At 31.5% G+C, this 25,915-nt stretch overlaps 1 long non-coding RNA gene and 1 pseudogene across 1 annotated transcript; one reads left to right on the forward strand and one right to left on the reverse strand.

The window, feature by feature from the left end:
* Positions 1-598: 598 nt before the first annotated feature.
* LOC114712323 (UDP-glycosyltransferase 74F2-like) lies at positions 599-4,807 on the reverse strand (annotated as a pseudogene).
* Positions 4,648-19,908, forward strand: LOC114712325 (uncharacterized). The gene is made up of 3 exons (XR_003737227.1): positions 4,648-4,720; positions 9,063-9,073; positions 19,896-19,908. It is a non-coding gene; the product is annotated as an uncharacterized LOC114712325 (long non-coding RNA).
* Positions 19,909-25,915: the final 6,007 nt, after the last annotated feature.

Below are 25,915 nucleotides of genomic sequence, written 5' to 3' on the forward strand. Positions count from 1 at the left end.
ACAAGGACTGCCTTGAGAAATAAATAGATAAATATGAGAGATAAAATGGATTGAAGTCTTATATTTAGGACTAAATTGAATATTAAACTAGCTCTTATATTAAAAACTTTCCAGTGATAATTCTCTTTTATTCTATCCCTTGAAACTTTCCAGTGTCTCTAATTATTTATACTTCAACACCATAAAAACTTTTAGTTAATATGCTGCCACTTATCTTATGTATAGTTTATATTATATTATATTACTTATGCCATTAGCATTACTCATCATTCACATAAAATCCAAGTAAAAAACATATACTAATATGAGTATTCAGCATTACATTTGCACTTTAATCAATTGAAATGAGCATAATCCATATAAAGTGCAAACAAAATATGGGTAACATAGATGCAATCACAGAGAGAAATATATGCATTCACGTCTTTTTTGCGTTTTATTCTTTTCTCACAATCAGTTTTCAAATCAAATATACAACACACATTTATTTTTGTGAATGTAGCAGCGGATATGATTCAAGAATAAATCATTCTGTATACTTGTTTCTCTACCTCATTGGCATTTGGTAGAAGCTGCAGCAAGACTTGCTACAAAGTCATCAATATTCTTATCAGTACTTCCACCCTCATCACAAGCCTTTGCTGCAACACCTTTCCATTTCATGGCATTCTTCTTCATCTCTTTTCCTCTTTCACTCTGCATTACTTCCTCTATACATTTCTTCACTGTCTCTCTTCTCACAACTCCTTTCTCATCCGCTTCAGCTTTCACTCCAATCTTCCACACATCCTTTATGTACTTTGCATCTGTGGGTTGGTCTGTCCACTGAGGAACTGCAACCATTGGAACCCCTAAGCTCAAAGCTTCCACTGTTGAGTTCCATCCACAGTGTGTCAGAAAGCAGCCCACAGCTTCATGATCCAGCACTTGTAATTGAGTACACCATGTGACCACCAAGCCCTTTTTCTGAGAAATCTTCAAGAAGTCCTTAGGAAGCTTAGGTTTCTCTGATTCTTTTACTACCCATAAGAAGTAACTTACACTGTCGTTCAAACCCCAAGCTATCTCCTCCATTTGGTCACTGTCAAGAGCCACTAGACTTCCAAATGAGACATAAACGACAGACCCGCTTGGCTTGTCGCTTAACCAGTTCATGCAAGCTTCGTCTTCCTCATTGTAAAAGCTGAAACCATAGGCGCAGTCATCTTTGAGTCTTTTGTCTAAGAACATTGATGGTATGGTTGGACCTATTGTCTTCAGCGGGAAGATTTTTGCTTGCCAATCAGCCACCTAGGATGTGCCAAAGATGTATGTGAAGAGCTTCAATTTCAAGTATGATAATTTACTCATTGAATATACTTCTGTTCTCATGTGGCAAAAAATGAGAAGATTTTTGCTTGCCAATCAGTCTTTTCCAAGTTCGACAATGGAAATAGCGAAAGATGTTTTAGGTATTAATTTCGTTGACAAGTTCAACATAGGAAAGCGACAGAAAAATATAAGCAGCTCATGTGGCAAGAGCAAAGTAAGCGTGACGTGAATAGTGAATAATGGGCTATTATATAATACCTCCATTTCTTAATATAAGAACTAGTTTGACTTTTAATTTGATCCTAAATCTAAATATAAGACTCTAATCTATTTTGTCTCTCATATTTATCCATTTTTTCCAAGGTAATTCTTATAGTACTTGTAGATTATTTAATTTGATCCCAATAAAAATAATTCCCATGACGTTTTTTTCCTTGTTATTTCACAAAGAATATAATAAGCAGGGTTTTTTTTGTTCATGATTTTAAGGATCAGGGGTTGATATGCGCATAATTTAAGTTTAAATGTTACGTTTTCTTTTTTTGACCAGCAAATGTTACGTTATCTACAGCAAGGAAGCTAAAAGAATAAAATATAATTTAAGTAGGTACATGATTTAGGGATTAGGAGTGCATGACTAATTAGATGGTAATTTGTGTTTTTCTTGGTAAATGAGATATTCTTATATAATCCCCTTGTACTTATTTTCAACTTTTAAATGGATGCTGATCCTCCAGTCAGCCAAATTTGGTTGAACATTCGTACTCATAAGGCTAAAAAGTCTAATCCTGTTATTAATATAAGCCGAATTGAATAATTTAAAAATATTAAAAAAGTTACTAAATTTTTATATTAATATTTTTAAATTAATTTTTCATATTAATTAATTGATATATAACATAATGATTTGTATAAATATTTTAAAGAAGAAATGTAATATGTCATAATTAAATAATTTAGTAATTTTTTTAAATTAGTTAATTAAACTTTATATTAAAAATTGAAAATACTATTTTTGTTTGTATTAGAAAAGAAGAGTGTGATCATACATATGTGACGTGACCTGGGCACTCGGGCAGCTTCTCTCTCCTTCCCAATTCGGTTCGCTGCCTTCCTTTTTACAAAATAATGCCGTTTTGGGTGTAAAATGCAAGAGCTTTGAATATTTTGTTTTTTTAAAAAATATTTAATATCTTGAAATATTTTTTAATAGTATCTAATATTTTAAATTATTTTTTAATAACATTAATTATTTTAAAATAATTTTTGATACAGTCATTAGCTTAAAATTCTTTTTTTTTTAAGAATATCTTAAAATATTTTTTTTAATAACACCAAGTATCTTCAAGTAATTTTTACCTTAAAAAATTTTTGGAAAAGCAGTTGGTATCCTAAATTTAAAGTGCTTGTGGCTACTAAGAAAAATAATTTAGGATATCGGATGGTATTAATAAAAATATTTTAGAGTGTTTAGTAGACTAAAAATATTTAAGATATTGGGTATTGTTGGAGAAATATTCTTAGAGTGCTATATGCATCAAAAATTATTTTAAGATATTAGGTATTTTAAAAAAATATTTTAATGTACTAAATGTATCAAAATATATTTTAAAATGCTAAGTACTATTATGTCAAAAATTATTTTAAGGTATTAGGTATTGCTAACAGTATATTTTAAAATGCTGTATCAAATTATTTTAAGATGGTAGGTGTAAAAAATATTTAAAATGCTTTAAGATACTTTGGTGTTACTGAAAAAACTAAAAACCATTTACTCTCTAAAACCGCGTCATCGTGGACAAAGGATGGCAGCGGACCGAATGAGGCAGTGGAGAGAAGCTGCTCCCATGACATGACATGACATCTAAAACACCTGTCACATGTTTTTGTTTGTTAGCGTAATATTCCACCGCATACCGAGACTTGAATAAAGCCCCTCGATGTGGACCCCACAGTTCTCGTTTTCTATTATGCAGGGTATTGAAAGAATTGAATTCATTAGCAACCTACTCAAAATATGCTACTATTATATATATATATATATATATATATATATATAAGGTCTAATTTATGGCATTAGGAGTTAAATTTTATATTTAGAACAGGTGGCAATACTGCTTATTATATTGTTTAAACAATGATTTTCAACCAAATCTAACAGACTGTCTACATTCAAGTAACGACTTTCCACACCCCTCTTTTATAGTATATGGGACAATTTATGAACTAAGAAATATTAATTCAACAAGATAGAATTCCTTCACAATATATATATACTCCTCCGGTCCTTAATATAAGACCCATTTAACTAATTTGATTAGATTAAGGAAGTTAGGTAAGTTAGTTAATTACAAGAAAAGTGACACATTTTTCCTAAAACATCATAATCATCTTTCTTAATACCCCATCTCCCTCTTCTACTTGATTATGGTTGAGGGAGTATCCATAGGGGTAATTTAGAGAAAATTGATAAATATGAGAAATTGGTCTTATATTTAGGACCAAAACCAACTTAAAAATTAGGTCCTATATTAAGGACCGGAGGAGTATATATATATATATATATATATATGGAAGTGCTTTTACTATCTGGTCTTAAACAGAAGAATTTTATTTTAAAAGGTTATCTTAATATTTTACAAATAACTAATTAAATTAATTTATTTAATTTATTTAAATAAATTAAGCAGATTTTATATCAGGACAGGGAATAGTATTAAGGATAACAGTAAGCAGCAAATATGGGATTTCTAACTTGGAAAAGAAAACAATAAAGAAAGTATGATTGGTAGAATAATTAAATATTAACACGTATATTACTGACCTGAGGTTCAAGCTCATAGAAGGAATTACAGAGCACCCAATCTGCTTTCTCAATATTAGAGAACTGATTCACAACCATGTCCGTAAAAGCTGGATAAGGCCCCAAAACATACAGGAAGGACGGCAAGTCACAAGAAGCAAGTGGAGGCAACGCTGGAAGTAAAATCTCAGACTTATCATCATCAGTCGCAGGAATCTTCAAGTTTCGATGATAAACATGATAATATATACTGTTCACTGCACAAGATTGAGTGAAAAACACAGCTCCCATAATCCCAAACTTCTTGGTCACTTCAAGAGCCCAAGGTATGAAGGAATCATACACAACACAGTCAATTGAATCCCCAGAACTCGTAAGCTTCTCTAGAAGTTCTTCAAAAGTCTTTGAGCCTACGTCCCAGAAACGATCGACGTAAGCTTTGTCACTTGCGGCGGCGGCTAGTCCTCCGTCGTCAAAGCCGTCGGAGATGCTTTCGAGAGCTATGGAGGTTGATTTGAACTGCAAGGTGTTGCAGAGGAAGCGGGAGGCGACTAGTGTGACTCTCACACCTTTATGAACCAAACGCTTTGACAGTTGAAGCATAGGGTTGACATGGCCTTGAGTTGGAAAAACCAAAACCAAACAATGGGGTTTTCTGTTTAGCCGCTCTTCCATTGTTAATCCTCCTTTGCTTGAAACTATTCTGGGATTGGCGTATATATACAAGTGTCTGGTTGAATTTAATCCTTTTAATATAATATTATTATCTGTCATTTTTCTCTGCCTAAGCAAACGAAGTAGACTTCTTTGTACTATATGTATTTCTATTCCCAAAAATAAGTTGGACTTTTTTGCTTTTGGGGCAAACAATGACATGGACATCCCGATGCATGAAGTCTATGAAGCCAGCCTGTATAAGGGGATTGGACTCATTCAATGGAAGGAAATATAAAGGAATGAAATAAAGAAAAATATAATACTCTCTCTGATCTTAAATATAAGATTTTTTTTAGTATAAATTACACTATAAAAAAGATCTTATATTTAGAGTACTACAAAAAGAGTTTTATATTTAGAACAGGAAGAGTAGTACTTTATTGTCAGACTTTTTTTTTTTATAAGAGCCTGATTTGAATTGTTTTAATTTTTTAATAAAATCCCAATGTAGTTGTATGGACAATTAATACGTTTTTACTATTTTTGTCCCTAATTAATTTTACATATTGCATTAATTAGAACGTCAGCAAGTTGACACGCTTGAAAAAAATTATTTTTTAAATGTTTATTATTTTTAACTAATTTTAATTTTTTAAAACTGCATAATTTAATTGTCAAGTACCTAATTTGAGATTTTTGAATGTTATCTATTTTATCATATTATCCCTTATATTTCCATACCACCCCTCTTTTTTTTTTTAATTTTTATATTTAATTGTAGGGGTATCCACTTGTGTTTCATCCTAATAGCTGGCCTCCTGTCTTGATCCCAGTTCAAAAGTTTTTGGGACAGAACAAAAGTAGAATGGGACAAAAATATCTTGAGATATAAGACAAGGATATCTCGTCCTAATATATCATTTTTCTACTTTTATAAGTTTATTTTACTTATTATTAATATAATATAATTTTTATGATTGTGTTGTTTACTATTTATAAGTTTTTTTTATGGGTTATATGATGTCTTTTTTAGGGATATTCTGAGCCTATATATTTTCTGTGTTTCAAAAAGTTTGTTAGGAGGAGCAGATTGAATTAATTAGGTCCATTAGTTCCAAACACTCAATAAAATTTTGCCATGTGGATTACTTGTGCACACACTACTAGAAAAAAGACATTTAACGTCGCAAAATAATGGCGGTTAAGAAAAAAAAACACCGTGAAAAAAAAAAGCTGTGGCACTTTTGTAAATAAGTGGCCTGACGATTGATTTTTCACGACTGTTATTAAGAAAACCGCCATGGGAAGTTTTAAAATAAGCCACAATAGGGTTCAGTTTGACTCATTTTCATAGTTTTGTATCAGTGCGCTGTGGCCCCCCTCTGTCCCACCACCAATGAACTTTCATTATCGGCCATTACCCGTCCCTTTCCCACTGTTTAAACCCCTCCATTTAGCTTGTGGTATCTTGCCGCCATCCACCACTATTTCAACGCCTATCTTTTCGCATTTGAATCGCCTCTATTGAGTGAGTATCCTCTTCTTTCATTTTTTTAAATTTTTCTTGGTTTTTTTGGGATGTTTTCACCATAAAAATCTGTTGTATTTCTAATGGGTTTGTTAGTTTTATAATGTGGTTGGCTTGCATTGTTGATTTTGCGTTTTTTATGTGCTTGAGGTGTTGATTGGTGACAGCATTTAGTGTGAGAAAACCTCAATTCCTTCCAATATATGGTATTAGAAACCTGTTTAAATGTTTGAAGTTGATTAATTTTAAACTTTTTTATTTTTTATAATTTTTTTATATTTATTTAGAATTTTTGGTAATTTTTTTGTAATAAACTTGGGAATTTAGTAATAAATAATCTGTTCAGTGTTTTGTGAATTTTTTTTCGTTTTGAACTTTAATTGATGATAAAGTGTTATTTAAAATTTCATTGCAAATGGATATCATTTGTGTTCCTATTTTGGATTCAGAAGTTTTAGCTTTAAAAATCTTTATTCGTTGAATTGATTTGAAATTGAATTTTTATTTTTGTTTTATTTGTTATATTTCTTCAAATTTATCCTGTCTTTAATTTGTTTATTACATTGTAAGTTGGTTTGGTTGATTGATTGATTTGTTTACTTTTTAAATAATTTGAGATTTGTTATAGGCAAAATTAGAATAGAGTACCTAAAGGGAATAATATTTTTACAAAAATTTACTTCTTTAGGTGTATATATATGTTTTAATTTATTTTTACAAAAAGCTAAATTTTATATACAAATCTATTTTTATTTTTTTCTATAACTTTAAATTAGAAACAAGTGTTTGAAAAGAAATTATATTAAATTAATTTAATATTTTTATAAAACTTTATGCATATTGAAATATGTTATGAAGAATAGTTTTAATTTTGATTAAAATAATTTTTGTTTAACTATTTTATAAAACTTATATATGTTCGTTTGATTTTATATTTTTATTAACATTTCACTCATTCTCTATATATACCAATTTTTAAGAAATTACTTAATCTAATTTTTAAAAGTAATTATATATTTTATTTTTTTATTATAATATATTTAATATATTTATGGTCGTTTTAAATAATTACAATTTTTAGGATTCTTTATAATAAATATAACTTTTTCTTGGTCTTTCACTCTAATTTTCCCTTTGTTATATATTTAAGGAGAAATTTTATCAAATTTTTTATTTTTAAAAAAGAGACATTCCCTTTAAGGAGAAATTTTATCAAATTTTAATTTATTGACTAACATTTAATTATTTTATTATTTGAATATTTGAATTAAAGAGTTAAAATTGAGATTGACAACTATGTTTATTGACTCTGTAGAACAATAGATCATAGTTAGATGAAAGCTAAGAGAATTAGCAAATAGTATGAGGGTGGGGTTGAAAGGTTTTTTGAATTTGCTCAGAGAAATACCCCTAGTAAAAGAGATGGATTGTACTATTGTCTTTGTGTCAAATGCTTAAACAATAGTTGACAAGTATTTCTGAGATAAAAGAGCATTTTATCTGTGATGGGATAAATTTGAAGTATACAAATTAGATATGGCATGGAGAAATTAGAAAGACTACACTGTCTGGAAAGGATGAAGTTGTGAATGAAGACTTTGGTGATAGAATTTCGGATATGTTTTATAATATAAAGTCTAAATCATCCACACAGTTCTCTCCCACTTTTGAAACTTTGTGTAGTGATGCAAAGATGCCTTTATACCCAAAGTGTAAAGATGATTACACAAGGTTGACAACCATGTTGAAATTGATGAACTTGAAGGCAAAAAATAGTTGGACTAATGCTAGCTTCACGGAATTGCTTGAATTGTTAAGTGATATTCTTCCAAAAGGGAATTCACTTCCAAAACGAATGTACAAGGCAAAAAAAATTGTGTTTGATGATGGGTTTAGAATATGAGAAGATACATGCGTGTCCTAATGTCTGTATATTATTCAGAAATGCGTATGAAGGGTTGAATAAGTGCTCTAAATGTGAGACTTCAAGATACAAAGTTAAGAAAGATGATGGTGATTATAATGAGATGACTAAAGGTTCTTCTTTGAAGGTTCTGTGGTATCTTCCAATAATATCACGATTTAAGCGTCTATTTGCTAATGCCATAGAAACAAAGAACTTGAGATGGTATTTTAATGAGAAAATATGTGATGGAAAGTTTCGACCCAGCAGATTCTCCTCAATGGAAAATAATAAATAAAAAATTTTCTCAATTCGGTAGCGAGCCAAGAAACCTTTGGTTAGGGTTTTGTACGGACAGAATTAATTTATATGTTAATCTTAGTAGCACACACAGTGCTTGGCCGGTGCTTCTCGTAATTTATAACTTGCCTCCTTGGTTATGTATGAAAAGAAAGTATATCATGCTATCTTTGATGATCTCAGGGTCAAAACAGCCGAGAAACGATATCGATGTGTATTTGGCACCTTTGATTAAGGATCTGAAGAAATTATGGGAGGAAAGTGTTGATGTGTTTGATGCATATAAAGAAGAGACCTTCAATTTACGTGCCATGATCTTCACCACGATAAATGACTTTCCAGCATATGGAAATTTGTCAAGAAACAGTGTTAAGGGGCATAAAGCATGTCTGATATGTGAAGAAGCACCCACTACATGCAACTTAAACATGATAGGAAGACGATCTATCTTGGTCATAAAAGGTTTCTTAGTCGGCATGACCCTTACCGTAGGTTGAAGAAGGCATTTAACAGCTCGCAAAAATATCAAATGGCTCCAATACCATTAACTGGAGAAAAAGTTTATCAACGGGTGGAGGGAATTAATATGATCCTCGGTAAGAAGAAGAAGAAGACTGCTAGTGAGAGGAACATATGGAAAAAATATCTATCTTTTTGATTTTCTATATTGGCAAAGTCTTGATGTGAGGCATAGTTTAGATGTGACGCATGTGGAGAAGAATATGTGTGAGAGCCTTGTTGGTACATTTTTACATATAAGTGGAAAGACTAATGATGAAATCAATACAAGACGAGACTTAGTCGAAATTAGAATAAGAAAACTCTTCCACTCACAAGAACGAGATGGTAAGAGGACTTATTTATATTTAGCTATGCACACATTATCAAAAGAAGAGAAAAGAAGTTTCTGTAGTTTTGTCAATAGCATTAAGGTGCCACAAGATTATTCTTCTAATTTGAGCAAACTAGTTTCAATGCAAGATTTAAAGATAACAGGAATGAAGTCTCATGATTGTCACGTGTTGATGCAACAATGACTTCCACTTGCTATTCAAGGCATTGTGAAAACTGATGTGAGAAGTACTATGACAAGACTTTGTGTCTTTTTTAGTGTCATTTGTAGCAAAGTCATTGATCCTACTAAGTTAGATGAATTAGAAAATGAAGGTTATATGATCCTCTCCCAATTAGAAATGCACTTTCCTCTATCATTTTTTGATATTATGGTCCACTTGATAGCTCATCTTGTGCGAGAGATAAGACTTTATGACCCAGTGTGTTTAAATGGATGTACCTGTTTGAGAGATACATGAAAATCCTAAAAGAGTACTCTATGAATCCTTATTGGCCTAAGGCATCAACTGTTGAGAGATATGTAGCTGAGGAGGCAGTTGAGTTTTGTAACGCATATCTTGATAGGGTAAAGGCAGTTAGACTTCCTCAATCTCGACATGATCAGGGGAGAAGCAAGGGAACACGGTGTGTCATAATGAGGTCTATGTCAAGAGAAGTTGTAATGCAGGCACATCTATACATTTTAAACAACACGGATGAAGTTTTGCCTTACTTGAATGCTTACAAGAATATGCTGAAGAACTTGAATCTAGGAAAGAACGATATGCAACTAGCTAATGAACATAATAAGTCATTTGCAGAGTGGTTCAAGCAAGAAGTGTTAAAAGATGGTAATCCTTCTAAGACAATACAGAGACTAGCTGTAGGGCCTTGTTTTGCGGTTTCGTGTTGGGACATATATGACATAAATGGTTATTCATTTTACACCAAAATCCAAGATGATAAGAGTACCATGCATAAGAGTAGGGTGATGGTAGTAGCTGAAGCTGTGGATTTTGCTAGTTCTAAAGATAGAAACCCAACATTAGCGGCAATGTCCTATTATGGAATAATAGAAGAGAATATGTTTCAGGGTTCACCTGTGATGAAAAGTGAGAAAGGCAGTAATAATCAAACGCAGCAACAAACAGTGTCTGACCCTGACTATAGATAATGGAATGCCGTGTGCTCTCTATATGGACTATGAAGATTTAGTTGTTCATGTCGCTAATAGTCGAGCATTCTTGGGCACAACGATCCATAGCGAGAAAGTTTTGAGCAATCAAGCGAGGGTGATGGTGGATAGGATTCTCCATGGTCAAGGCGGTACACCAGTGCCCAACCTTACTGATGAGGTTCAACTATTGGCTCAGGCTAAAGGATATTTCATTTTGTGGCCAAAGAGACTTGTTGCAAAGCCATTGACGAAGAAGGCGACAGCAAAGAAGGCCATAAAGAGTGCATTATCAGATCTTATATACTCCTGCTTCTTCCGGATGATGTTGCACTTATGTATTCCAATTTGGAGGTTCTTCATTCCGTAGTAGCAAACATAGATAAGCCTGTTACTTTCAAGATGCTGCTGGGGATTGTGGGTTCATATGTAACATACACCTTCACCATTGACAAAAAGGACCTCGTTCAGTTCCTTAACTTTGAGGAGCTGGATGTAGTCTTTATGCAACTAGCTATTTTGTAAGTTACAATATTATTTTCTTATTTCATGTTATACTTATGCATGTTCTAATGTTTTTTATTTGAACAATAGGCACTTTACTCAAATCTGTTGGCACGGAGGACTTGAAGAAATATATGGCTTTATGTGTTCTCAAAGGGTGCAGAAAATAGTCAATACTGTGAAAGCAAAATCGATCTACATGATAACCACAATGACTCAGACGAGAAAGCAAATATATTTTGCACCTTACGTAGAAGGAGTAAATATATTATTGTATTTGAGATACACAAGTTGTATGTATAGGATTATAATTAACAGGGTTCGTATTTTATAGTTATCATTGGACCCTAATTGTTTGTGCCCCTTTTGATAACAAAGTCTTACTAGTTCAATTCCCTCTATGGAGGTCCATTCAAAGAAACCAGAGATGTCATCGACATGTTACTTTATGTTTATATATTTATTACGTGTGAAGTTTATAAAAACATGCTCTAATATCTTTTTTTTATTGTTGATAGGGCTTTTCATAGTTTCAATGTTGTGGCGAAGAAGCAAAATAGACAACCACCAACATGGATTCTTCCAAAAGTATGTTGTTTTGAGCTAAATATATATTTTTAAATCTTTTTCAATATTTAAAGTTAATGTTTATAATCACAGTCTAATATTCAATTTTATATTTGATTTTGTTAGTATCGTTGTCAATAAGGGAGTGTTGAATATGGATATTATGTCATCCACTACATGAATGACATTATTGAGACAGGGGTGACTAAGAAATTAAACGAGATAAAGATAAGTTACATTGCATGTAATTCTTCAATTTTTTTTTCACATTTTTAATTAAGTTGACTATGTTATTTTTTATTTATAGGTATTTCAAAATGCTGCGCCATATCACATGGATGAAATCAACTTGATGAGGGACACTTTGTCAACAACATTGCTCTAGAATTTTGAAAATTTGAAATAATTAGGTCAATCCTTGAGAAATTCATTGTCAGATTTTTTTTCTTTTAGTTTTCTCCCTATACATGTTCCGTAGTTCTATTATGCAGACATAATTCACTTGTTACTATTCTTTGAAGATATAGATTCCCTTGTACTTTGCTTCTCTACATTAAGCTTTGTGCCTATGTTAGAAATTTCAATGCTTGTTGTATTTATATTAACTAGCTAGTTGATTATTTGTTCATATGGTCATCTTGAAATTGTTCTGCATATTCTGCATTGCCTAGATTTATTTAGAATTGTAAACTACAGGGAGGTAAAAAGAAATTCATGCAGTATTATAAAAAAATTAAGTTTTTAAAGGCGGTTATTTGAATAACCTCTGTTAAAACAATTTACTACGGTAGTTATTGACTAAACTATTGTGGAAAGTTGAACTTTAATAACCACTGTGGAAAGTCAATTTTCCAAACCGTCGTGTTTTATTTACTTTTCAACGTCGACTGTATCCACTTCGCCTCCAGAACTGCCGTGACAAACCCTTAATAACTGTCGTTTAAAGCCTTTTTTCAGGTAGTGACATTAGCACATAAACTTTGTTAAACCACCATTATCATGACAGCTTTTATGATTACAGCGCCCTGTTTCATCCAGCTGGTTTACCTCCTCCGAGGTGTCCTTGACGCTGCTCAACTTCCTGCAGATGGCGGTGTACCATTGGTCCCTCCAAAAGGCACTAAGAGGGGGTGAAATATAGCTTATCGAGGAGAAGGAAGTCAGCTATCAATACCATAGACTTTATCATATATGACACTTGATACTTGACGATTGTTGAATAAAATGTTAAGTAAGATGAGGCAGAAATTAAAAAACACTTATTTGATGGTTATTTATTAAAACCATCAAATATTATATACATATATTTAATGGTTAAATATATGAAGCGTGAAATATTTATGATAAAAAAGTTTTAGAAAATTTATTTAATGGTTGAATCTAAGAACCATTAAATAAATATATCAATTTTTAGAATATATTTAACAGTTTTTACATCTGAAGCTCAACTTTAAAGCTCTTCCTCATCCTCAACATCATGACCTAGATTTCTTTCTAGAGCTCTATCGACTCCAATCTCCACCACCACCCCCCACTTCCTCTACTTCTTTCTCCATCACTACTTGCTCTTGCCCTTTGCTCTTGCATTCCTCCAATATGGTCTGTATTTTGTCCAATACTTGTTTGGGGTGGATTTTGGAACTCTGTATGAAGTGATTTCAAAGAGCTTAGAGTCCTAGGATTCGACAATAGAGAGAAGGGAGAAGCCTAGGCGACGTCGTCACTTGCCATTTTAGGTTCCTATTCTTCTCATTTCTTATCTTGGATTTAGTGCTTTCTCTCATACTAGTATTTATTAAGGGTTTCTATCTCTATTGTTGTAACCCTTGTCATTATGAAACTTGGGCAAGGCAGTCGCTCACCGCAATCAAGTTCTATCTTAGCTGACAAAGTGATTTGCTGCACACATTCCCTTTCCTTTCCCATTTTAGGAAGAGATAAAGGAACCTAATTGGTGGAATGACATGTCGCAGAGGATATTGGTGAAATGGCGAAGACTAGAAAAGGAAATAATAGATGAATTTTGGGAAGGCTTGATATGACTTCTATGGGTTCACCTTGTGAATGCTATGTTATTGCCTATCAATTTATATTGACTGTTCTTTTTAAAAAGTGTCAAGTAAGGGTAGCCTTATTTGACAGTTAAAAACTGTCAAGTATTATACATAGCAAATATGACGAGTCCTTATTTGATGGTTCAGAACTATCAAATATAAGTAAAAATAACGGTCAAATATTAAGAAATCTGTCGTAGTGCATGATAATTAAGAGGGTCAAATTGAACTCGAAGAGAGCGGCCTGCTCGATTTCCTTAGTTAGAGATGGAGGAGCAAAAACTTGAGAGGAGGCAGTGAGGGGAAAGGGATTTGAAGGTGAGGAAACAAGGGATAAGAGTTGGGCTTTGAAATTTTTAGACAAAGGGTTATTAGGAGTGAGATTTGGAGCACCTTGTGTTTAAGGGAAGGGAAAATAGAGAAACGATAATCATAGGTTTGGAAGAGGCTATCTAGTAGCAGATGAATGCTTTTGCAGCACTCGATTTGGACGTGGGTTTCAATCCTTTCAAGCTGACTGAATTTTCTCAGAAATTTGATTCTTGTTCAAATCAACTGCCTGTTTGATTTACCAAACAACAGATTAGTAGGTTGAATTTCATAAGATTTGTCTTTTAAAGCTTTTGAATTTTATGTTTTGTCAAAAAGCTTTCAAATTTATGAAAATTGAGCATTTAGTTACTCCATCCCTTGCTAGCAGGAGGTTAGGCACTCTCTAAGTACTAGCTCATCTATGCTCTGGTCAATACGAATGCACCAACTTAGATAATTTTAAACATATGTGGTTGTCAACTATTTTTTTTAATTATTTTGTTGCTTTAAAAATTAAAAATGACTAGTTTATCAAGTGAAAATTACACACAAATCCCAAGAAATAGAATTTATTCACCCAAGGTCCCTGAAAGTAATTAAATTGTTCCCAAGTCTTGAGGGACCTGACGGCAAAACATTATAATTATGAAGGACTATTTTGCCCTCATAGATTGAGAAAGAAATAAATACAGGAATGGGGCATATCTCATTTTTTTGTTGCTGTATAGGAGAGGGAAGATTGATAAAGAAGGAAAGGAGTTCTACAACCTTTTTTTTATCTCCATTATTCCAAGCAAGCTATTTCTTTGCTCTATCTTCTTTGTAGGTCTCATTATTAGTAACATTTAGCTTATTTGAATTCACAATCTTTGAAAACATAATGTTGGCTTGAAAGCTGATTGGGCGTGGGTGTGTGAATATTTAGTATATGATTCAACTCCATTCAACCATCAAGGGTGGGTCATTTTAATCATATGTGGTCTTAATCATAGTAGGTGTAGTTTCATGATCTGTAGCTAGGGTTATAAAACAATGCTTTGTTTTTCAGAAATTTATGGTCTGTTTCTGCTGAAAATGAAAGAATATGAAAAGTTTTTGCTGTCATAACCTCTGTTATACAATGGTCAAATGTGTTGTTAATAAAACCATCAAGGGTTGTCATTGTAACTGGATGACTTATCAATGACAAGTATCTGTGACAGGTTGATATGAAGGATAGTAAGTTCAAGTAAGAAGCATCTATTCTATTACCTCTATATAGGGGTGTTGAATATCAATTTCAAAACAAAAAGCTTTACCATTGGGGAAGATGTCATGAGCTAGTCCACACTATAAAAACTTACATGAACACCAATCCAAGTTGAGCTTTGTTGGTGGCTTCTTTATATTTTTTGTGAATGTATGTCACAATATTTTTATATAAATGTCATTACACACACCTCAAGTTAAGGGGTTCTTAGGTAGACATGCAATCTGTATGTTTTCTTTGGATGGGTTGTGAAATTGGTCTAGTTGTATTGTAGATATATATAAAGTGGTTAATGAAATGTGGAACTAATATGATATAATGTCATAGTTTTATTTTGTTGTACTTGTCAATAAGTTACCATAGACTTGTTATCACACCTCATGGAGGTTGTTAGTGACTGTATGAATTAAAGTATTAATATAAAGCCATCATTACATCTACTTTTAGTCTTGTATGCTTTCTTCACACCTAATTTTAGCGTTAAAGTTGTTATATGATATTATGATTTTAGCATTAAAGTTGTTATATGATATTATCACCAAAAAAAAGTTGTTATATGATATTATTTGGTTATAATTTGATCTTATGTTATCCTATAAAGTCAGTTGTCAACGGACACTGCCTAACCTGTCAATGTCTTCCCATTGAATTGTTAATTCATGTTGTTGAACTTGTTAATGGCTGTCTATTATAATCGTATTAGCGTTAGTTAAAGTTATTAGTAGTTTTCAACAACTTCCCATTTTAGCGTTTAAGTTGGTATATGCTTCTATTTGGTTATAATTTGATCTTATATAGATGTTATGTAATCTTATAAAATCAGTTATTAATGGATATTTTCTAACTTGTCAACGAATTCCTACTAGGTTGTTAATGCAAGCTGTTGATGTTGTTAGTTGCATTAGCAAGAAAATTGTGATATATGCATATCATATCATCTTAATTGTATATTCTTTTTAAATTTTATAAAGTCTTCGTTTAGTCTCTTCATTTTACAAATATTAAGGAATTCATTATTATTTTAAATTCATCAATTTAAAATGTCAACATTTAATAAAAATTTATTATTTTAATTTGATAAAATCATTATTATTTTAATTTCAAGATTAATTAAAAACTTGTGATTGACTTCATTATTTTTTGAAAGTCTTCGTTTAGTCTCTTCATTTTACAAATCTTAGGGAATTCATTATTATTTTAAATTCATCAATCTAAAATGTCAACATTTAATAAAACATTATTATTTTAATTTCAAGATTAATTGAAAACTTGTGATTGACTTCATTATTTTCTAAAACTCACAAGGGTATTGATGAAGAATTGCATGCTAAAGAAAACACATGAACTGCATCAAAAAAACTTCTTAACCACTCAATGATATCAATATACATTAACTAGTTGTCACTATATTGTCAAATAATTAAATCGAGGTGCAATCATTGTTCGAACTACAAAATATTATATATGCTGGACGTTTCCACCATGCAATTATTTGACAATATTTTGTAGTTTAACGGCGTTGGTTAATAGATTTTGTTGTCATAACCCCTGTTTGTGATAGATTGACAACCTCAACGGTGTGTATTAACAACCTAATGAGAATTTGTTGAGAAGTTAGGAAGTGTCTATTGACAACCGACTTTATAAGATTACATAACCTTCACATAAGATCAAATTATAGCCAAATAGTATCTTATAACAACTTAAACGCTAAAAGGGGAAGTTGTTGAAAGCCACTAATAACTTTAGCTAAAGCTAATAGGATTATAGCAGACTTTTATTACAGGTAGCCATTAACAAGTTCAACGGTGTGGATTAACAACCTAATGGGAAGCTGTTGACAAGTTAGGCAGTGTTCACTGACAATGACAGTGGGTCTTCACTCAACGCATTGGGTAGAAACATAAAAAAGATATCCGTACCTTTGAATAAGTCTTCCACCCTACATATCAAGCTAAGTCATGGGGTTGTTAATGACAACTTTTGACTACTTAAATGACAACTTAGATGGAACAATTGACAAAGGATAATATTACTTCAAAATCAAAATAAATAAATACAACTTACACATGTTGTTGTTCTATTAGACCACCCCTTCTTGGATGTGAATTTCCATCTCCATTTTCTATATATACATGATCACTTTCTCCATTGAAGTTAATTAAATGTTCTACTATTTTATCATTTACAAGATCCACAAATGTATACTCATCAAATGTTATTGTGAATTTTATAATCATTTTATTACTTTCTTTTTTCACTATTGATGCTATCATTACTCTAAATTCTTCATATATTATGCCTGCCTTCATTGTTTTTGTTCTCACAGCATCTCCAACATATTGAATTTGACCTTCTATACCATTAATAAATTTTTTCCTTATATGGAGGTAACAGAACAGATGCTTTCCACTTGAATTTGCTATCATATCAACTCGTCACAAACACTTGTCATTGACAATTCATCTAGTTACAATGACAACCTTTGATGTTTCCATTAATAACACATTTGACTATTATATAATAGGGGTTAGGATAGCAAAAACTTTTCATATTCTTTCGTTTTCAGTAGAAATAGGTATAATGTAATAAAAAATAGAGCATCGTTTTATAACCCTAGCCACAAATTATGAAACTACACCTAACATAATTAAGGTCACATATGATTAAAAATAGGCCACCCTTGATGATTCAAGAGAGTTGAATCATATCCTAAATACTCACACACCCACACCAATCAACTTTCAAACCAACATTATACCTAAAGTCTGCAAGTTCAAACAAGCCAAATGTTGCTAATGATGAGACCTACAAAGAAGATGAAGTAAAGAGATAGTTTGTCTAAAATAATAGAGATGATGAAAATGGTTATAGAGCTCCTTTCCTTCTTTGTTAATCTTCCCTCTCCCATGTAGTAGTAAAAAACATGCTAAGTGAGCCCCATTCCCTTATTTATTTCTTTTTCAATCTGCGAGGGCAAAATAGTGTTTTCATAACTGTAATATTTTACCCTCAAGTCCCTAAGGACTTAGAAACAATTTAACCATTTTTAGGGACCTTGGATGAATAAATTCTACTCCTTAAGACCTGTGTGTAATTTTTCCATTTATGAAATTCCTCAACTACCCTTCCTTCCTTCTTTCTCTCCAACCCTTCTCTCTTCCTTTCCCAGACTACTGTTGAAGCGCTGCACACAACCTTAATCTTTGATTGCTTCTCTTCTCTCTTTTTTAGACTCTCTGCCTTCTCTCTTCGTTCCATCTCAGATTTCCTTACTTTCTCCATACATTGACTCTCTCTGTTTAAGAACCACTGTTAAAGTGCGTCCTCAGTCTCTCCCTATTTTGTTTCCAGATGCTGAAGACTGTGGTAGATAGATAGAATTGCACCAGAGAATGAAGCATTGTCAAAACCTATAACTTCGTCACTCTTTGTTTTCTTCTCAAATATTAATGATGGTGGTTAGGATGTTAACAATGGCATATGAGAAGAAAGTACTGCTCTTTATTTTTTTCTTCACATTCTTACTCTTATACTAATATGGCATCCTCCATCACCCTGTAGGATATTAGCCTCTGAATTATTTTTCTTACATTCCCTTTTGGTGGATCTAGGTTGATTTTGTAGTTCTAACAGTTATTAAAAAAACAAAGAAAAAAGCATCAAAAGATAGAAGGCCATAACACAAGGACCTTTCTGTTTAATTTGAAAAAGAGTGGAGATTTACTTGAGAACAAAAAAAAAAATAAAAAGTCTCATTGTTCACAGAGTGATGGAGGTTGGGTTGCGCTGCATTGGCAGCAAACCAAAGGAAGAGAGCAGGGATGGAGAGAGGCAGAAGAAAGGAATAATATCCTAATCATTTTTAGTTTTTAAAAGAATAAAATAATAAAAATAGTAGGCCGACACATAAATTTAAATTATTTGAATTGGTGTATTCTCACTAGCCAGAGCATAGATGAGTTGGTACTTCGAGAGCACCAAGTATTTCTTTGCTAACGGTGGTTTGCCAAAAGGTTAAGTATTGTTGTATACAAGTACTCCACATGGCAGAATTTTATTGGCTACTTGGATCTCATGGATACCTAAATTTTGTCCTTTTATTTATTAAAAGTGTCAATTTTTATCCATCTTTTATCTATTTTTTGAATATAATTTTTACCATGAGTTTTCATGTTCGAAATACATTTGGTTTTGAAATTAAAAAAAAATAGACGGGATGTTCATTTCCCAGGATGCCATTGAAACAGGAGAAGGCACAAAACCAAAAAGACATCTCGTCCCAATTATCGGCACCAATGCTATTCTGTCCCAAAGCACCCCTACCTGATGTCCCATGGTCCTAATCATTTTGGGATGGCACAGTCTCATCTCAAAATTTTTAGCCATATTATATCTATTTTCTATATGATTTTCGTAACATCCTAAATATTACTCTAATAAAAAAATATTATTATTTCAAAAAAAAGAGAGAGAAAGTAAACAAAATTAATGAAATAATATAAATAATATTGTATTATTATAATAATATTTTATTATTAAAAAAAAACATTCAGCTTTTCCACCAAATTTAGTGGAAAAGCTGAACGTATTTAAAGAAGAAGAAGAAATTGGGGAATGGGGCATTTATTGAAGAAGGAAAAAATGAAAGGGGACGGCTGAATGGGAGGATAATAAAAGGAGGGAGTATTATGCAGAGAAGAGAAGAAAAAGGGAGAGCAAAAGGCAAAGTGAGTGAGAAATTTTACAAGATACATGTAGTTTGAAGGATAAGACAAGATTTGGAGATCATTTAAGTATATAAAAGTACTTCTTTTATGAATATTTTCTATATATTTGGAGCTTTATATTGGTAGTATCATTATAATATTTAGAGAAAATTTTGAGATTTGGATATGGAGTAAATATTAAGTTTTTACAATAAATGACTATAAAAATTTAGAGGTAAATGAGTAGTTAATTTTAATCAGTGTAGACTTGTCCATTTGTTAGTTTTGGTATTTAAAATTAAATTTATTTTCTTGAAAGATCTATCATTATATATATATATATATCATATTTACACTAATTAAAATTAAGTTAAATAATTTATTTGGATTGTTTGATATATTATTAAAATTTTAATCGGTTTATATTTATTCATTGATTGTTTTAAAAATTGTAAACTAAGATTTTATTTGAAAAATGTATTATTTGAGACATATAGAATATTTTTACTGATTAAATTTAAGCTAAATAACTTATTTGGGTTATTCAATATGTTATTGGGATTTTAGTCAGTTTTAAATGTGAAATTGGTTAAGGATATGTTATTAGCAAAATTTTGAAGATGGAAACTTAAGTTATAAATTGAGATGTTTACAATGTTAGATAAAAACAATATTTATATATATATATATAATTTGAATGAGTTATTTGGGTAGAGAAAAATTGTTATTTGAAGTAAGACTTTTTGGGTAGTAAATATATGTATATATATTAATAATAATAAATCCTATGTAATTTAAGTTATTTATTTGCATGTATATTAAATTGTATCTATATTATTTGTAGATTATCTTGTACTTCGGAGTCTATAATTTGTGCTTTTATTTTTGAAGCTATGAAGTTAAGTTTGAAGTAGAGGTAACTGGGGTTAATTTATTTTATATACATGCTTTGGATTGTAAGGTGTTTGTTATGTTTTTATTTTCTCAAATTAATTTGTGAAAGTATGCCTATGAATAAAGTATATGTTTTCTTATATGACAAATTTTTTTGCAGTGGGAAGCCTGTTGATTTAATTATGCCTAAGTTGTGTTTTATTGGAAATTATGTTTTCTTGTGATGTTGAATTTAATATACTAATATTATGTTATTAAATAAAATGAAAATGTGTTATACTTTTGTTTGAAATTATATTATCTTACTTTGAAAAACTATGATATTTTTAATTTATATTATGACTATGCATGGGGTTTATATGTGGAGGATGGGATTTTGCTATGTAAAGGATAATTGTTCTTGAAGTCTGTGCGGCATGCATGCACTACAGATCCTAGTGTTTGACCTTTTTGTTAGACCCCTGTAGTTCTTCCTTTTTCTTGGCCCGGAATTGAGAATAAACTCTTGGATTGACACCTCTTACACCATAGTCCATTCTTGGGCAATGTAGGTACAAGAAGAGGCTTGCTGCTTGATGTGAGTGGGGTGACCTTTGGTCAGGTTACTCAGCAGGAAAGTCCAGGTCCTTGTCAAGGAGTCATAAGGACGTATAGTGATGGGAGAGCATATTTTATTGTGTTGTTCCATATGTGTACATTTGTATGAATTGTGTTGTGGATGGTGAGACATACTCCTTTCATATGGATTGTATTTATTAAAGCATCATTTTACTTAAATTATATTTAAGCACTACTTCAACAACTTGCCATCTTACTTGTACATGTCATAAATTAATACTTGGTTACTGAGACTTCATGTCTCACCCTGCTATTCATTGATACTTTTTAGGAGAGCCATCTAGTTTGGCTGGGCACGAAGGGAAGCAACCAGAGGTATAGGCGAGCATAGCCTAGTAGTTCTCTTTTGGTTTGAGCATGTAATGTTATGTATATTGCCATCCTAGGACCTATGACTTTGTTGACATATACTTTCTTTTGTTTGGATACAACTGTATTTGATGAAATGCTGTTAGAATGACTGAAGGTCATAAGACCCTGCTATATGTGTTACTCTTATGTGTATGACTTGTGAGCTGGGTTGAGTACCCTGTGTTTCTTGTGCCCTAAGTTTTTATGGGATGAATGTTTATGTTGAGGCTTGTGGGTGGTTATTGTGCTCTGAGTCCTTGTTTTATGTGTTGTTAAACTCATGGGTGCTTTATGTATCCTAAGCCTCTTGGAATATTTTCAGAATAAGACAAACTCCTTATAACCATAGTAGTATTTTAACGCTCTAACTCAATTCTTTTTCTACCAAGGTTATCATCTTAAAAATGGTTTTATAATTATGTATTAAGAAGAGGTCTTTTCAATTTTCACTATGAGTTTTTATGTTCAAAATACACTTGGTTTTAAAATAAAAAATTTATTAAAAAATAGGTGAGAAGTCCTTGTCCCATTCCGGTCATGTCCTATCCCAAATGAGATGAGACACCATTAGGAAGAGATAGGATACAGGATGAAAAGATCACCCTATCACGATTATCAGAACGAGATTGAGATAGGACCGGGATAGAATTATCACAATCCCATCCCGTCTCATGAACATCTCTATTTAGTTGCATTTAAATGCAATAAAACAAAGGGGAAAAAAGTAAAAATATCTCATTAGTCTTTGTGCAAGAAACTATAATAATTTATCCAAAATTGCATGGAAAATAGCATTCAAGAACTAAAAGATCCAGTTAATTTTATTTAAGGATAAAATATTTTGAAAATTTAAAATAAGGGGGTTATAGGTCCCTTATGCTTTGTTTAAACAGGAAGAAAAGTTGGAAGGCAAAAAAAATGAGAGGAGAGAAAATTTGAAAAGAAAAATGTAATCACCGTTTTTGTTTGAATGAACAAGAGAAAACATAGAGGAAAAAATGAGCAAATATGTGAATAACTAAAATGCATTTTTATGTAAAAATATATCATGTTTAAAATCAAATTAGGTACATCAATTAAAAAAATCATATTCGCAATAATGTCATTAAATTATCTAAAATCAAATAATTTGATAGATTTATTTTCATGTTACTATACTCTAAAATCATATACTATCTGCGGTTCTTAATATAAGAGTTAGTTTGACTTTTAATTTGATCCTAAATATAAGACCTTAGTCTATTTTGTCTCTCATATTTATCTATTTTTTTTAAAGTAATACTTATAATAGTTGCACATGTTAAAGGTTCCATCGAATGACAATTCTAACTAATATACATTATTAGCAAAGGTATTTTAGGAAAGACAACATATATCTATTACAAATAACTGATTTAACAAACTTTCTTAATCTACTCAAATTAGTCAAATAGCTCTTATATTAAGAACTGGAAATAGCACTTTAGAGAAACATATTATTTTGAAGGTAAAAAAATTTTAATTTTCAAATGAAAAACATAAGAATTGAATTTTTTTTAAAAAATTAGGCATAATAAAATGAAATAACTATACATTTTTCAACATTATTAATAAATGCTAAAAATATAATATCAAAATGAAAGAATGAAAAATGAGCTTTTTCTCCAACTCTTATTTAGTCTCACTTTTTCTATCCTATACAAATGGGAAAACCCTACTTCCCTTCTCAATTTTCTCTTTAGTTTTCTTTCCTTCATTATTTTTCTCCATCAAAGCAAGGGCTTTGTGATTTGATCCAAATAATAAATTTGTTATATGTCCTTCTAGTAAAATGATAAATTTCATTTGCAAATTAATGTTTACTAAGTTAAAAAATAAGGAATAAAAATAGGGTACATGTGTTTTCTGCATCCTGAAATATTTTTTTCAATACTTAAAGTGTTTATGGTGCATCTAGCATTATGAAGTGTTTCTTCAGATGGGTTTACTATCCAAAAGTATTTTTGGCATAATTTTATACATAGCAATATAGGGTGTTAGATGCGTAAAAAAATAGTTTATAAGATGTTCGATGCACCTAAAAAATATTTCAGAGTATTGGATATACTAAAATATAATTTATGATGTTGGACACACCTAAAAAAACTAATTTCAAGTGCTAGATGCACCATAAAAATATTTTAAAGTAGTCGATGCACAATGGATGGCACTTGTTAGGACCCCTTCGTCCATGTTTTTCTTTGGCCGGGATTGCATTGAAGTTGGGGGACATATGACACCTTCTTAGTTTTGGTTTTTCCAAGAAGGGGAGCCAAAGTTCGAGCTTGAACTCTATAACTTTGGCTGGGTATATGCCAAGTATTAGTGAGATTGGGATAAATTCAATAAAATAGATTAGTTTTAATTGAATTATGTGTTAGCCTGTAGCTTTAGTCAGCGAAATAAGAATGGATAGTGATATAAGGGAGGCTACATAATGCATTTATTATTGTGAAATGCCTGTTGTAAATGAATACGGATTGATTATCATATTGACTTAATAATGAACATATTTTTTACAGTCTAAGTACTTAATATTTATACGAATCAATATTTATAAACTGAGTTTCAATATCATATATTTTAAATTGTATATGTTAGGAATTTTTGTTGTTACCAAGATGTTAGATCTCATTCCTTCCATTAACATTTTCAGGTGATAAATCTAGTAGGAAGCAAGGAAAGGCGCTAATGGAGTGAGCCATGAAGGCTCTTTTATACTCTTTGATCACATGTTATGTTATTTTTATTTGCCATGATCCTAAGACTTTATTATTTTCATTTTGACATGATACCTTAAGGATTTATTTTGAAATTATGACATTCTTTTTTGTTAGAAAATGCTCATACTTTTTGTTTGGTTTGGACACTTGAAATGTTTATGGGCTATTTACGAAGTACTTTTGTCAATTATGTGGATTATGTATTTAAGGTGTTACCTTTTGTCTAAGTACTATGACTTTATGTATATGTTCCCATTACAGAGAGAAGATGCATACGTTCCAAGGCCTAAAGTTGTGCTAAATGAGGGGACGAGTGAGGAATATATGCATCATCATGTCAACACTAAAGCTAGATTCCCCATTCCAAATGAGAGGGAAATGAGAAGGAGTGTTTCTGTTACTTCAAATGTCATTGGGTCTAGGGTGGTCCAATATCAAGGTGATGGAGCAAGTCCTTTAGCTCCATCAAACTTGCCATTCGCACCTCTAGGCTTGACTTGGAGAGGATCACCTGTGATGTCCAACATCACATCTCCTCAAACATAGAGATCAAACACTGATTGCCTCAACAAGTCGATCAAAGTCCATTTAAAAGAGAGAAAGGCATTAGCTTTAGGGGTCTCTATCCTCATGTCTGTGTACTTTGGGTTGTAGACTATTATATATTGGACATTTGGGACATGTGCTGTTACTTGTTTTAGTCCCTGTATATTTTTAACAAAATTATCCAACTAACTAGTGGGGCAACTATTACTTTATTTTGTAGTGGTTCATGGCATATCAACTAATGTATTTTGGATGGTTGTAGAATGTTAATGCTATTGCAACATTAAAGATTGTAACATCCTAGATTTTGAGCCTAGAAGTACCAAAATTAGTCTGAAATGGGTAGGCTACTAGATCCCTTTTGACAAGAGTTTCAGACATTCCTTGAAAGGACAAGAAGATTCTTAAGGACTAAATCATAAAGTAAGAGTTTTTTAGAATCACGAGACAAGCAAGTTAGAGACTCAAAAACTTTCATAAAATTGGGAAATGAGGTTTTGAAGCCCTTATGAGCTAAAAATGACGAAATATACCTCAAGCAAATTAATAAAATTTCCTAGGTTTTGGCTAATTATGAATATTAGCTGAAACTAAATTATTCAAAACATGAAGAGGCCTCAAATAATTGGAGAAAAATGAGAAATATTGCTTGAAGAATTATCATAGGTTCAAAAATGATTTTTTGCCCCAAAAGTGAAGAGGTTGGCTTTAATAGAATTCAAAACCTATTTATATGCTATCCCAAAAAAGTCAAAATAAACCATCTAGAGGTTGATTCTTGACTTAAGAAAAATTAGAGAAATTTTCTATAATGAGAAGATATTGGTACTCAGAGACAGATTCTCAGAGTCATGGATTGA

Source organism: Neltuma alba, unplaced genomic scaffold (assembly GCF_004799145.2).
Source record: "Neltuma alba isolate B1F8T4 unplaced genomic scaffold, ASM479914v2 tig00011345_pilon, whole genome shotgun sequence".
Classification (NCBI taxonomy): domain Eukaryota; kingdom Viridiplantae; phylum Streptophyta; class Magnoliopsida; order Fabales; family Fabaceae; genus Neltuma; species Neltuma alba.